The sequence below is a fragment of the Pangasianodon hypophthalmus genome, chromosome 6, assembly GCF_027358585.1.
Source record: "Pangasianodon hypophthalmus isolate fPanHyp1 chromosome 6, fPanHyp1.pri, whole genome shotgun sequence".
Taxonomy (NCBI): Eukaryota; Metazoa; Chordata; class Actinopteri; order Siluriformes; family Pangasiidae; genus Pangasianodon; species Pangasianodon hypophthalmus.
Window position 1 is genome coordinate 19,914,287 of NC_069715.1, and position 15,794 is coordinate 19,930,080.

A 15,794-nucleotide genomic window follows, 5' to 3' on the forward strand; every position below is an offset into this window, starting at 1 on the left:
CTTGTCACCAGTTGAAATCCCTTTTAATGCACTACTTTTCATTTGCATTGTGAGAAGAAGAAAAAGTATGGGAATAAAGGACATCCTTGTCTAATGCCACAGTTTAAAGAAAATCTGGTGGAAGTACCACCTTTCTATTTAATTGAACAATTTCCACATACACCTATTCCTCATAAAACCTGACTCAACTTTATCAATAATATGATCTAAAGATTTTTTTAACTCTTTTTGCCAATATTAAGGCAAAAATATGCATAATTGTTATTTAGTAAATAGAATGGATGCCAGTTATAAATTATTAAAAGATCATTCTGAGGTTTGGGAATTAAACCCTTGGGAATTGAACCCTTATGCCAGGGTAGGAGGAAGAGTCTTTTTTAATACTTTCTAATACTAAAGTCAATTAGAATTACGTTAATTAAAGCATTCAAGAAACTAGCAGCTGATTCTTCACAATACTTCGAGTTATATAAATTACTGTAAAATTTTACACAATAGTTGGATGTGTTTAAGATCACCAGTAAATCAATCAGAATGTTTATGTCAGGAAACAGTTGAAGCACATGCAGATACTCAGTGGATTTATTAAATATAGCAAATGACAAAGATGTAATCCAAAAATGAATTAAAAAAACATGCAAGGCTTAGTTGATGCACAAACAACATGAACTGGGCTAGGCAGTATCACAAACCAAAAACCAGAACAATATCAAAAACCAGAGAGACAAACAGGAATCAAAAGGCTTGGTATTGACAGATATGGAACACTGAACATATACTTCACAATACATGTGAGTACTGACAGTCCTTATATATTGTGAGAGTGTGCTGTGTAGGTGACTGAGTCCAGGTGTGTATGATCAGTAATCAGGTGAGTGTGAACGTGAGAGAGTCTGTAGTGACTGGGTGTTGTAGTCCTCAGTGGCCATGTTTGTAGGCTGCGGTGTATTCTGGGATGTATAGTTAGACCCCAATTCTGGCATTGATATGACAGTTTAATTGTTGAAATTGTACTGTCTTTCCCATTATTTTTTTCTAAACTGATAAAGGAAGCATTATTTTTGCTCTCCCTCCTAATGCCTTTTTTTTCTTGATCTCACAAATGTTCCTTCAGCTTTCCTTTTATATATTTCATCTAATTTAATTTGGAGGTGGGTTCATTTTTTATGCTTCTGATAAACTCTTATGGGGGTGTTCACAAAGATGAACAATTTGAGATATCACTAATTCTTCATTTAATCTATAGATTTTTGCCAGTAGACTTCCAGATTTATACCACGTACTGGCCACCTTCAAATGTGAAAAATTGTTAGAATACAAATTCTCTGACTGATCTTTGGTCCAAAAGTATGTGATCATTTCTATTACTTGAGGACTTAAAGTTTCATATTTCAGCAGGGAATTTTTAAGATTCCAATATGAGTTTCTGTAAGTTTTATTATGTACTGAAGCCATAGTAAGATTAATGTAAACTGCACTGTGGTCTGTCATATATATATATATACACACACACACACACACACACACAGAGAGTCAGGTCCATAAGTACTTAGACAGAGACACAATTTTTATAATTTTGCCTCTGTACACCACCACAATGGGTTTGAAACGAAGCAATCAAGATGTGATTGAAGTGTAGACTTTCAGCTTTAATTCAAGAGGTTAACAAAAAATAATTACATTAACCATTTTGGAATTACAGCCATTTTTTACTGAGTACCTCCATTTTCACAGGCTCAAAGGTAATTGGACAAACTAACATAATTATTAATATCATGATTATTTTAAATACTTGCATGCAAATCCTTTTCAGTCAATGACTGCCTGAAGTCTGGAACCCATGGACATCAGCAAATCACCAAAGTTTCCTCCCTTGAGATGCTTTACCAGGCCTTTACTGCAGCCGTATTCAGTTGCTACTTGTTTGTGGGTCTTTCTGCCTTCAGTTTTGTCTTCAGTAAATGAAAAGCATGCTCTATTGGGTTGAGGTCCGGTGACTGACTCGGCCATTAAAGAATATTCCATTTTTGTGCCTTAACAAGCTCTTGGGTTGCTTTCGCGCTATGTTTTGGGTAATTATCCATCTGTACTGTGAAGTGCCGCCCTATCAGTTTTGCAGCATTTGACTGAATCTGAGCAGAAAGTATAGCTCTATATGGTTCAGAATTCATCCTGCTACTTCTATCAGCAGTCACATCATCAATAAATACCAGTGACCCAGTTCCATTGGCAGCCATACATGCCCATGCCATAACACTGCCGCTATGTTTGACAGATGATGTGGTATGCTTTGGATCATGAGCCCTTCCTTTCCTTCTTGATACTCTTCTCTTCCCATCATTCTGGTACAATTTAATCCTGGCTTCACCTGTCCAAAGAATCTTGTTCCAGAAATGGGCAGGGTTTTTTAGAGGTTTTCTAGCACTCTAATTTGGCCTTTCTGTTCTTGAGAGTTAGCAGTGTCATCTTGAAGTAAACTCTCTGTATTTACATTCATGGAGACATTTCTTGACTATAGACTTTGACAAATGCAAATTAAAAATACATAAAATCGTATTTTGGAAGTGAGTTAAATGAGTGTACTCTTCACTATGATGATAGTCATATGTGAATATTCATGACAGCACCAGAGGTTTTCAGAGAAGCCCAGAAGGTTCTGCAAATTAGCTTAAATTCAAGTGTGTGGACCTAAATGCACCAAACTTCATAAAACTTTATGTAGCTGTACCCACTAAATTAAAGTTTAAGAAACATAAACACAGTTTGTTTCTTTTGTCTTAAATAAGTAGCGGGAGGGAAGAGTTCCTGGACACACAGTCTGTATGATTTGTTTTAGGAGAGAAATACAAATGAATAAATAATAAATCTATACAGAGCTTCAGTGTATTTGTGGCACAGAGGCAACATACTGTATAAGGAAGGTCATATTCAGAGTACCTAACATCAAATTTATTAACATTGATAAGGCATTGGAGCAGTTTTGATTAAACATTAGGCAAATAATTCTTAGATACATCGCGATTCTCACTTTAATGAGTCTACATCCAATACACAATATGACTTTTACACAGGTTATGCATAAATGTTTTTTTTTATTGATAGTGAACACTATCAAATATTTATGATGAAAAAAAAACACTATATACTAAGTTAAATATAAAACTACATTTGAGTTTTAATTAGTTAAAAAAAGATTTTATTTAAATGACAGTGGTCATCGTCATCTTTCCCTTAATCATGATGTGTTATTGCATTTTGTGTGCTTGTCTGATTCTCTGGGTTACTGTAATGCCTCGTCCGAGGCGGATTGCGTAGGAACCATCAGCAGAGATGAAAACAGATTAATCTGAAACAGCAGGCAGAAAACACAATCAGGAAACGAGAGCAAAGTCCGAAAAACCAGGAAGTCAATCAGCGAGAAAATACAATACAAAATCGCAAGGCAAAGGCGGAAATCCAAATAAACAAACCCGGGTCATACACATGAAGAAAACAGTAAACAAGGGTAAAGAAAACGCTCAGTAATGTCCTGAAAACAATACTTCGCGTCCTCGTGTGGTGAATGCGCTGCTTAAATGTCCCTGAAAACCCCGGAAGTGTTTCTCAAGGGTGGCGTCAAAACTCAGGCGAGGGCTCCCTCTGGTGGGCAGGTGCCGGTGGTGACGTTACAGAGCCCCCCGCTAGGAACACCTCCTGGTGTTCTACGACATGGACGGCCCCGGGGTCGAGGAGCGGGCCGATTGGGGTGGAGGCGATGGAAATCTACTACTACTAAAGAGGGGTCCAGGATGCCATCCGCATTTACCCAGGAACGTTCCTCAGGTCCGTACCCCTCCCAGTCCACCAGATACTGTAACCGGTTACCATGGCGGCGAGAGTTGAGGAGCGAGCTCACCCTGTAGGCTGGGGCCCCATCAATATCGAGCGGTGGCGGTGGATCATTCTCCATGGTAGAATTGTCCAGGCGGGGGTGTGCTGGTTTGAGCAGGTACACGTGGAAGGTGGGGGAGATCCAATACGAGGCAGGGAGTTGCAGTTGGTAAGTCACTGGGTTCACTTGGCGGACAATGCGGAAGGGGCCAATGAATCGTGGGCTCAGCTTGCGGCAGGGTAGCCTCATTCTGAGGTTTTGTGTAGATAACCAGACCCTTTGGCCCACCTGGAACCTGGGATGTGGGCGTCTGCGACGGTCTGCCTGTATCCTTTGACGTCGTATGGCTCGTTGCAGGTGGACATGGGCGCTTTCCCAGACCTCCTGGCTGTGGCGGACCCAGTCATCTACGGCAGGAACGTCAGAAGGTTCTCTTGATCAGGGAAACAGAGGAGGTTGATACCCCAGAATACACTGGAATGTTACTAACTAACTAACTGGGGTTAGTTTACGTGAGAAGTAGGCACAAGGATGAACTTTCCCTGGGTTTCCCGGGCGTTGTGATAGTACGGCCCCGATCCCGCAGCTGGAGGCATCCACCTCAACGATGAAGGGCAGGCTGGGGTCTGGGTGCCTCAAGATCGGTGCTGTAGGAAAACTTGACTTTAGCTGGTTGAAGGCGGATCGGGCCTGTTCATTCCAATGTAGGCATCGTGGTTTACCTCGCAGGAGTGACATCATAGGGTTAGCGATGCTGCTGTAGTTTCTTATGAATCGCCGGTAAAAATTTGCGAACCCCAGGAACCTCTGTGATTCTTTGATTGTGGTAGGTTCGGGCCAGTCTGCAACCGCCTTGACTTTGCCGGCGTCCATCTCTACGCCCTTCTTCGAGATGACGTAACCCAGAAAGGTGATAGAGTCTCGGTGGAATTCGCATTTTGCGGCCTTGACGTATAACTGGTGTTTCAGCAGCCGGGTGAGGACTGTTCTAACGTGGTGGATGTGTTCGTCATTGGTGGACCAGTAGATAAGAATGTCGTCTATATAGGTTGATGACGTAGTGATGGAGTACATCCCTGAAGATCTTGTTAATGAATGACTGAAATACTCTGGCGCGTTGGTTAGTCCATATGGCATCACAAAATATTCATAGTGCCCCCTGGTGGTATGGAACGCCGTCTTCCACTCGTCCCCCTCTTTGATCCTTATTAAATTGTACGCGCTGCGCAGGTCCAATTTTGTGAATATCCGAGCCTCCCTGAGCTGTTCTAAGGCTGCTGGTACCAGTGGGAGAGGGTAGGGGTATTGGACCATTAACGCATTCAGTCCCCTGTAATCGATGCATGGCCGCAGACCCACGCCTTTTTTTTCAACGAAGAAGAATCCTGCTGTAGCAGGAGAAGTGGAGGGTCGGATGTAGCCCATGGCTAGGGCTTCTTTGACATATTCCTCCATTGCCTTGGTCTCGGGGAGAGAAAGGGGGTAAACCTAACTCTTAGGGGGTATCGCGCTGGGTAGCAGCTTGATCGCGCAGTCCCATGGGCGGTGGGGGGGGAGCTGTCTGGCTCTCTCTTCACTGAACACCTCTCGTAGATTCTGGTATTCATGTGGTATGGAGATGTTTGTTGGTGTGTCAGGACTTTCAATGGAGGTCGTGAGACATGGCAGTGACTGGACCCTGCGAAGACAGTGATTTTGGCAGTGGGGTGACCAGCTAACTAATCCCCCCTCCTTCCACGACACGATGGGGTTATGGAGTTGCAGCTAGGGAAAACCCAGGATGATGGGATTCGAAGGAGTGGGGATGATGTAAAATGCTGTCTCCTCATAGTGAAGTAGGCCAACCTGTAGGGTGAGCGGATGGGTTTGATGGGTGATGAGGCCTCCCCCGATGGGACGATTGTCGACGGCCGTCACTCACAAGGGGGGTTCGCATGGCAGTGTGGGGAGGTGAAGGTCCTCTGTGAGCTGTTGGTCAATAAGGTTGACAGCTGCCCCGGAATCCACTAGCGCTGGAACCACAATAGTACCCTGAGTGTAGTGCAAAGTCACTTTCAGTGTCATACAGGAACATACGAAATCGCTTCTCACCTTGGAGGTAGACGGTTTCTCGGGACAGTCGCTAACCCGGTGGCCAGCTCCCCCGCAGTAGAAGCAGAGGTTTTGGCGTACCCGACATTGACGCTCGTCCTGAGAGACTCTGGTGCCGCCCAGCTGCATAGGCTCCAGCCCCTCCTCCCGTTGTCTGCTGTGGTCCTCCCGAACCTGGGATTCATAGTGTGGGCGAGACACGCGTCGTTGTTGGCGGAGGAGGTTGTCCAGATGAATCGCCTTGGTAATATATTCGGACAGTGTGACGTCCGTGCTGTGGCAGGCCAACTCGGCCTGTAAAGCCGTCTGTAATCCCTCCCAAAATACCGCTAGCAGGGCAGGATCATTCCACCCACTTTGGGCCGCTAGGGTACGAAATTTTACGGCGTAATCAGTCGCCGGTTCGGTGCCTTGACGCAACTCCAAAAGTTGAACAGCCACGTCACGCCTCCTTGCTGGGTATTCAAAAACATCACGGATTAGCCCAGAGAAGTAAGCAAAGGAGGTTTTTACCTGGGGGGTCGGTGTCCCAGATGGCCGAGGCCCAGTCCAGTGCTCTCCCCCTGAGCAGAGACAGGAGGAAGGCAAACTTGGTGTTCTCCTCTCGGTATGCCAGGGGTTGAAAAGTGAAAAAATTTGCGCATTGCTGTAGAAATCCTCAGCAGTGTTCCGCGGAGCCGTCGAATTTTTCTGGGAGCGCCATCCGGGCCGATTCGCCGTGCAACGGCGCGGTGATAGTAGCGGGGCTCGCCGCTGCTTGCTGGAGCTGTTAGTGGGTGGCCTGTGGTGCCGCGAGTTGCTCCTAATACGCACGAATGATGGCGCCTTGGCGGGCCACCACCGACTGGAAATTTGCGCGCTCTGCTGGATCCAAAGACGCCGAAGTATTCTGTAACGCCTCGTCCGAGGCGGATTGTGTAGGATCCATCAGCAGAGATGAAAACAGACTAATCCGAAACGGCAGGCAGAAAACACAATCAGGAAACAAGAGCAAAGGCCGAAAAACCAGGAAGTCAATCAGCGATAATACAATACAAAAATCGCAAGGCAAAGGCAGAAATCCTGCTTAAATGTCCCTGAAAACCCCGGAAGTATTTCTCAAGGGTGGCGTCAAAACTCAGGCGAGGGCTCCCTCTGGCGGGCAGGTGTCGGTGGTGACGTTACAGCTACTATAGAATAATGACAACAAAATATGTTAACCCACCTAATCATGGAACTATGGAAAAATATTTCTTAAACAATTTTACATGTTTTGCTGAGATACACAAAGTTTGGTATGTCAACCACCATGATCATGCTACTCCAGGGAGACAGTTACATTTACAGCGTTTGGCAGACACCCTTATCCAGAGCAACTTATGTTTCTAATTCTGAAATACTTTAGGCCATCTCGCATGTACAGCATGTTTAAGATCTACAAACAGATTTTCAGTTAGGGGACTGTAAGAGTCATTCTGAAAGCTTCAGCTTGCACTCCTTAAAGTATTTCATAGTGGATTTTGATGTATGTTTTGGCTCATTGTCCTGTTGTATAAGCCAGTCTCATTTTTTGACTGACTGTGTCACATTTGCTTCCAGAATTTGATGATAATTAGTGAATCTATTCTTCCAGATTCCCATGCAATGTTTCCTGTGCCACTGGCTGCCAATCAACTGCAAAGCATAATAGATCCACCCCCATGATTAACAGTTGCTTAACAGTTCTTGTAATCAAATTCTACTGCTTTTTTTTCTACAAAAATACCTTTTTCCATTTTAACTTCATCAGTCCACAGCACATAAATCCAAAATGCCTCTGGATTAGTTAGATATTGCATTCTTCAGACATTGACTTTTGTGATTAAGTCGAGTTAAGGTTACCTTCTGATGACTCTTCCAAGCAGATCAAGCTTGTGTAAGCAATGCTGCAGAGAATGGTGCACCACCGCTCCTGTCAGCTAAACCTTCTTGCAGGTCCTTAATGTCATACGAGGGTTTTGTTTTGCCGCTAGTCAGTATACGGCCAGTTTTATCTGATAGTTTTCTTGGTCATCCAGATCTTACCTTGATTTCCACAGTTCCCCTAACTGTCATTTCTTAACAACATTTTGCACAGTGGCAATTGTAAGGTGGAAGTGCTTTGATATCTTTTATAGACTTCCTCTGCTTTGTTGGCATCAATTAACATCATTTTCAGATCCTCAGCTGCTTAGAGGAGCCCATGGTTGTTAAATATTAGCACAAGGTTTGAATAGTCACAGAATTTATTATGCTTAGGTATTGTTATTCCTAATGACAATTCCTGATCTGCCTAAAGAGTACTAATGAGTCAATTAAGGCCTAACATGTTAATTAAGTTCTGAGACTTTAAAACTGGAAGGGTGTCCAAAATTTTGCACAGGCCACAATTAGTATTCTATTTTTTTTCTATCTATAGGTTATACAAATATGAAGTAAGTGCATTAACTTTTTCACCAATCTGTTACTTTTTAAAGTAATTTGCTGCAGAGATAGTGTTTTTTTCCTTTTCACTTTAAAAATCAATTGAATAAGTAACCTGAAGAGTGCCCAAACTTTTGCACACAACTGTATAGTTTTTCTCCATTTTCATGTCAAGCCATTTTCTTTTTGCTTCACTTAATTTAGATCTAATTCACCTTTTCATGCTATTTTGGCTCTAGACTTGAACCTTTTCAGATGCCGCTATATAATATATATTTTACTGCCATAGACATGAGTCAAAATAACCTTGACTTTTTTTGTCTTTTACTCATCATTTCAGCCATGTGAGCTTTGCCTGTATGGAGTTTTGTGGGTGTCACCAAATGCAAATCTATTGCATCTGTACCATATACGTGCCTGGTAATTTATCTGATATTCATCAACATCACATGCAAATACGAAGAAAACTGTCATTTCCAATACTTATAAATCTGGGAGAAATTTTTTGTTTGTTTTTACACACAACTTGCAAAGGCAAACATTTACACACTTTACTAAAATATCGATAAATGAGGCCTTATGTGTGTAAATTGTAAAGTTATAATTATGATTGTAAATTGTCTTAATACTTATTTACTCTATGATTCAGATGTGCTTGTGAAGATTAACAGAATGGTCAATTTTCAAACGTACCAGATATTTTAGCCCAAAGTCTGGTTGCCTCTGCCAGGAGGTTAAGACTGTCAGAATTTGACCCCTAAAATGCCTCAAAACCAACACAGAAATTGTGGCAAGAACTCAGAGCTTGTGTCTTTAAATGGTTATCTCATATAGTTTATTGGAGTGTTGATCATTTTGAAACCAGAGTGAAAAAATGTGTAAGAAAATGTCTGTTTGGGGAAAAAAGTTTGAAATGGTGATAGATTTCCTCTTGTTCAGAACACTCTATAAACAATTTTACTGGGTTTTTAATTGTGCTCTTTACACATCTGTCTAATCTTATCTATAAGTACACCTATACTTCATTTTTAAAATTCATTTTTGAGGAATACTGAACCACACAAATCGTATTTATTGTATGACTATAATATTGTATGGGGGCGACGCAAAGGTTCTGTGACTCTTCATTGGGTGATAGAGACTTTTTTGTTATTGGTCTAAAGAAATGAAGGAACATTCCCATTGGTCCTGTATGAAGGCTGCAATGCGACTCAAACGCCATGCTGTTCACAATACTATGTTGATCACAAAATAAAGTCTTGTATGGAAGCAGTATAATACCCAGAAATTTGTGTTTAAATAAAAAAAACCAAATTCTCTTAAATAGCGCAATATATATATATATATACATATTTTATTTATTTAAATATATATATATATATATATAAAATCATTACTCCGATTGGCGTTTGTTGCTAGGCAGATTATGTTAATGCGCGGCCATCTCTGCAGCTACCATTCCGAGGTAAGACCAACATGAACATTGTTTTGTTTAAATAATCCAAAATGTTCTGAACTCAATTTAGAACCTTATACAAGGTTTGTGTATCTGTTCGTATTTTTAAAGATTCACCAACCGACCGTCTCTCAATTGTCCATTACAAATGTTAAAAGTCTGTTTAGCGAGATTGTTGTTTAGTCCCACCCAAAATGGAGACTTTTCTTCCTTGTTCTACAGAAGAAACTGGGATGGGCTCAACTATAAGCAGGGACCGAAAGGTCTATTACCAATATTTAAAATCATTTAAAATTCCACTATGTTTGGTCAAAATTATAGTGAAGCTATGTAGCAAACAAAACATAACCGCATTCGTGTTCCTGTAACGTTAATGGCTGCCTCTCTGTAGTTATCTTCAATTATGCTGGTATCACGGTGCAACAAAAACCCGTGTTTCTGCCGTTATGATTTTTGTGGTATGGTCCGGTTGGAACACTGAATCTGACGGGTCAAAACAGGGGGGAAAGAGTCAAAAAATTAATAAGACCAACGTATTGTAATGAGATATTATAATTAGTCGTTTTTTGTTTTTTTGTTTGTTTGTTTTTACACCGATTTAAGCAGGCTTATGCGCATTTGCATCCGTTTCCCTCACAATTTAATGTGCTTTCTCCTTCTACCCCAGAGAGATAATAGACTGACCGTTCCTTAAAATTGCAGTCTAGCTAATACGTTAGTTATGGTCAGTCTCTAGCTGCATGAGTGATGATGTAGGTGAATAAAGTACAAACTAACAGCCATGAAGCATTACAGTTTGTTAACGTGTGAATGTTTTAGCCAGCTAGCAAGAGCTACATGTTCATATTCTCTATACGTTCAATAGACAATACAAACGATTCTAGACAGGTAGCTGACTACCTAGGAGTGTTGTTAGGGATAGTATTCAAACAAATAGCCTGTTCGTTGACCAGGTTTAAATTAATTACTATTTTTTAAAATTATGATTGATTCAGGCCTACCTAGCTGACTATTATCCTTATTCCAGTGGCTAGCTAATGGTGCACGGCAACAAGTTCTCATCCTATAGTTTCCTGATTATCGATAACAGCAATGATGCTGCAGTATAATGCTAAAACTATTCCAGTTCTATAGCTCTAGTTAAAAACATTGTGTGTGTGTGTATATATATATATATATATAAAAAGTTGAATATGAGCAAATAGATAAAAATTTCAGCTATTTACAATCATTTCCACATATTTACATCTAGATGTGTTAAACAATTTAGAACATGGCACGTTTGGTGGCAGACTACCCAACTGTTAGGTGAGCAAAAGTATTGGAACAGACTTAAAGTAAATAACACTTAATACACTTTGGTTTCATGTCCCTTGATTGCAACAACTGCATCAAACCGGTGACCCGTTGACATCACCAGTCTGTTGCATTTTTCTTTTGTGATGCTTTTGCAGGCTTGTAGCGCAGCTTCTATCAGTTGTTTGTTTGGGGGGGTTTCCCCCCTTCAGTCTCCTCTTCAGGAGGTGAAATGCATGCTCAGTTGGGTTAAGGTCTGAGGATTGACTTGGTCAGTCTTTTGGAATGCCTTTGTTGTGTTGGCAATGTGTTTTAGGTCATTGTCTTGCTGCATGATGAAGTTCTTTCCAATTAGGTTGAATGCATTTCTCTGTAAATTGGCATACAAATGTTTCTGTAGACTTCTGAATTCATTCTGGTTCTACCATCATCAATAAAGATTAGTGAGCCCATTCCAGAAGCAGCCATGCAAGCCCAAGCCATGACACTACCTCCACCATGCTCGACCAATGAGTTTCTTTGTTTCTGATCATGAGCAGATTCCTTCTTTCGCCACACTTTGGCTTTGCATCACTTTGGTAGAGGTTAATATTGGTTCCAGCTTTTGTGGCTCATCTCTGTATTTCTTTGCGGTTTTTCTTCTCAGGTTTCACAATATTTTCATCAACTGCTGTTGGTTTCCTTGGCTGACCTGTTCGATGTCTGGTTGTTGTGCAATGTCTTTGATTGATTTACCCTCTTTTCTCAGCTTTAAGAACACTTGATCTTTAACCACAATGCAGTCTTCACAGGTGAAATCCAGGGCTGAAACCAAGAGTAGACATTCAGAGCTATTAACTGTTTAAACAATCAATCAACCAGGGCACACCTGGGTAACAAGAAACACCTGTCAGTCACATGTTGCAGTATATTTGATCACTTGAAAAATGGGTGGGTTCAGTCAAAATGTGCCATATTCTAAGTTGTTCAACACATCTAGATGTAAATATCAGGAAATGAAAGCTGAAATTGCCATCTTATCAGTGTATAGCAAGAACAAAAAAAATTGGCATTAGGCATGAGACTTTAAAACTGAGAATTTTATTGTCTCGAATATCATGATATAAAATACTGGCAAGACAAATTTGCTGCTCTTAGGTTTATCACGATATTTCCGTTTTAATTTTCTTTATTAGCGCTACCTCTTCTTACACACTAGGTGGCAGCACCAGAGGTAGGGTCAAACAGAGCATGAAGTTTGGGAGTGGGAACCTAACTGCCTTCGAAGCATGCTTACTTAATAGTCTAAAAAGTTACGCTAATCAGAAGGACACATTAGGGCACATGTGTCCAACACAAGCCTTCATTTGGCCCCTGTGAGCTTGGAAAAAATAATACCGAAATGGCCTGTAGTACACTACTGCTCAATGTTTTCACACTGTCTAGAATTCACAGTAAATCTGTAGCATAGACATATGAAGGTAACTACAGTAAACTGCCATGTATACGTGCACCGTACGTTTTCTACCACGGCTGGCTTGACCACTGTCTGAAATGTGCAGGTTAAAATGACTGCTTGTTTGGTGCATTTCATGTAGGTCGAAATGTGTTGTGCTGGCAATGACATAACCAGAAATTAATTTTGGTGGGATAAGGAAATATCCAAAATGAAATTATGATTGTTTTTCTCATCTGTACAATCAAATTGGTAAATGTGACGCTTTCATGCATTTCAGGTAGATGTGAGAAAGCAGTAGGAGCTGTGATGACGCAAATTTGTTGTTTAGGCTGATCATTTAAGGCACAGTCTACCATTGTCTTTCCATATGAATAATGCTGCCATGAAATACATTTGTCCAGGAACGATGCAAGTTACCATACAAATGAGTATAATTCTAGTCATATGTTAATTACCACTGCTACGAGAAAGCATTGAAATTTTGCGCTATACAAGCATGACTCCATCAAGTAGAATGAATGTTTAATTAGCATTTTTTTTTTTTTGCATAAAGTCAACATTTAAATAAACATTAAAAAATAGTCAAAAGGCCTATGAATGGAACAGACAGCCAAGAACAAGAAAACGTTCCTCTAACAAAGAATAGTACTTTATGACATGGCTTCTAAGAACATTTTATTTATCTTTGTTTGAAAGAAATTGAAATGTATTTAAAGAAGCACCCAAATGTTACCTTGCAATGCATATTCCAAATGTATGACTTTTCTGCTTCTTTGCAGCTGGATTAGTGTCAAACAGTCATGGGAAAAAGAAAGTACACCCTCCTTCAATTCCGTGTTGGTCTAAATAACAATTATATGGTTGTCACTTACATCTATAAACAAACACAACCTCAGGTGACCACAAATAAAACACAGCAGATTTAAGTATGTAGTCATTTTTCCCCCAAAAGTAAACCAACATTCAGAAACCAGGTGGGAAAAAATAATTGAGTAACATGTAGAACCACCAATAGTAACACTACTTGAAGTAAACATTTTCTGTAGGAGTTTCAAGCTGTTCTATTATTTTGGAGAAATTTTGACCCAATCTTCTTTACAACATTGCTTCAGTTCATCAACTTTTGACGGCATTGGTTTATGCACAGCTCTCTTAAGATTCAGCCACAGCATCTTAGTGGGATTGAGGGCTGGTCTTTAACTTGGCCATTCCAACACCTTGATTTTTTTTCTACTCTAGCCATCGAGATGTTGATTTGCTGGTGTGCTTGGGATCATTGTCCTGCTGCATGACCCAATTTCAGCCCAGCTTAAGTTGCTGGACAGATGGTCTCACATTTGTCTCAAGAATATTCTGGTATAAAGTGGAGGTCATTGTTGTCTGAATGACTGCAAGTTTCCCAGGCCCTATGGCTGCACAACAAACCCAAATCATCACCCCTCCTCATGCTTGACAGCTGGTATGGGGTGTTTGTGACAATACGCTGTGTTTGGTTATTTTTTCAAACATGGCGCTGTGCATGATGACCAAACATCTCCACCTTGGTCTCATCAGTCCAAAGAATATTGTTTTAGAACTATTTTGGTTTGTTCCGATGCAATTTTGCAAACATAATTGTTGCTGCCATATTCTTTTTGGAGAGAAAGGGTTTTTCCTAGCCACCCTTCCATGAAAGCCATACTTGTTGAGGCTTTTTCTGATTACGTTGTCATGAACATAAATATTTAATGTGCTTACAGAGGCCTGTAGGTCACATGATGAGGCTCTTGGGTTTTTCTTTCTATCTCTGAGCATTAAACAGTCTGACCTTGGACTGAATATGCTGGGATGCCCTCTACTGGGCATGACAACTGCTTTGAAGGCTCTCCATTTGTAAACAATCCTTCTCACTGTAGAATGGTGAATTTCAAATTGTTTAGGAGATGGCCTTATAACCCTTATATTCCCAGATTGTTGAACAGCAAGAATTGCTTCTCTGAGGTTATGGCTGATATCCTTTCTCCTTGGCATGATGTAAACACACACCTGAGTGCTCCAGAACACCAAATTGCCAAAGGTTCTGCTTTTATAAAGGTAGTCACACTTCTTGATGATTAACTACTCTTGTGCATTTCATTAGTAACTTCTGGCTGCTAATTATTCTCTTAATGATTGTTCAAGAGTGAAGGATGTACTTATTTTTTCCCACCTGGTTTCTGAATGTTGGTTTATCTTTTGGGGAAAAAATGACTATATATTGAAATCTGTTGTGTTTTTTTGTTGTCATGTGAGGCTGTTTGTTTATAGAAGTTGGTGAGGACCACACAATTGTTATTTAGGCCCTGATGAATGAAAACATATTGAAGAATTGAAGGAGGGTGTACTTTCATTTTCCCATGACTGTATGTCTCCTGTCTTGTTTTTTGAACATGACCACTGTAGCTGTGATTTACTAGAAAACAGTGATTACACATCATTGATGTAGAGATTGACTAAGAGATAGATTAGATACATGGATATAATTCAGTGGGTTTTATAGCCATCTTTAGGAATTATAGCCATTTTTGCATAGTCCCTCTATTTTTACAGGCTCAAAAGTAAGATGGTACAGGCTGAAAGTAAGACAAACTAACATAAGGGATTATTTTTAATACATGGATGCAAATCCTTTGCAGTCAATGACTGCCTGTAGTCTGGAACCCATGGACTTCACCAAATGCTGAGTTTCTGCCCTTGAGATGCTTTGCCAGGCCTTTATTGCAGCAGCCTTCAGTTGCTGCTTATTAATGGGTCTGAATCTGAGCAGAAAGTATAACTCTATGTGCTTCAGAATTCACTTTGCTGATTTGTTCAGCAGTCACATAATCAATAAAGACCAGTGACCCAGTTCCATTGGCAGCCATACATGCCCATGCCATAACACTTCCTCCACATGTTTGACAGATGATGTGGTATGCTTTGGAACATGGCCATATTTTCCTTTCCTTCTCCATACTCTTCTCTTCCCATCATTCTAGTACAAGTTATTCTTGCATCATAACTGGTCAGGGTTTTATTTTTTTTTATTTAGTTATCAATTTTTTTAAAAGCAAAATCTAATCTGGCCTCTTTGTTCCGGAGTGTTACTAATGGTTTGCATCCTGAGGTAAACTGTCTGTATTTACATTCATCAAGGTGTCTCTTGATTGTAGACTTTGACAGTAATATGCATACCTCCTACAGAGTGTTCTTGACTTGGCTAG

The 15,794-nt window shown here is 40.5% G+C and overlaps 1 protein-coding gene across 3 annotated transcripts in view; it reads left to right on the top strand.

The window, feature by feature from the left end:
• The first annotated feature begins 9,577 nt into the window (after window positions 1-9,577).
• prdm10 (PR domain containing 10) overlaps window positions 9,578-15,794 on the top strand; it is a 33,034-nt gene continuing 26,817 nt past the window's right edge. For all 3 annotated transcript variants that reach the window (XM_026913949.3, XM_053234942.1, XM_053234943.1), the window contains exon 1: window positions 9,578-9,848. The gene's annotated coding sequence lies outside the window, so the exon portion shown is untranslated. The remainder of the gene's footprint in view (window positions 9,849-15,794) is intronic.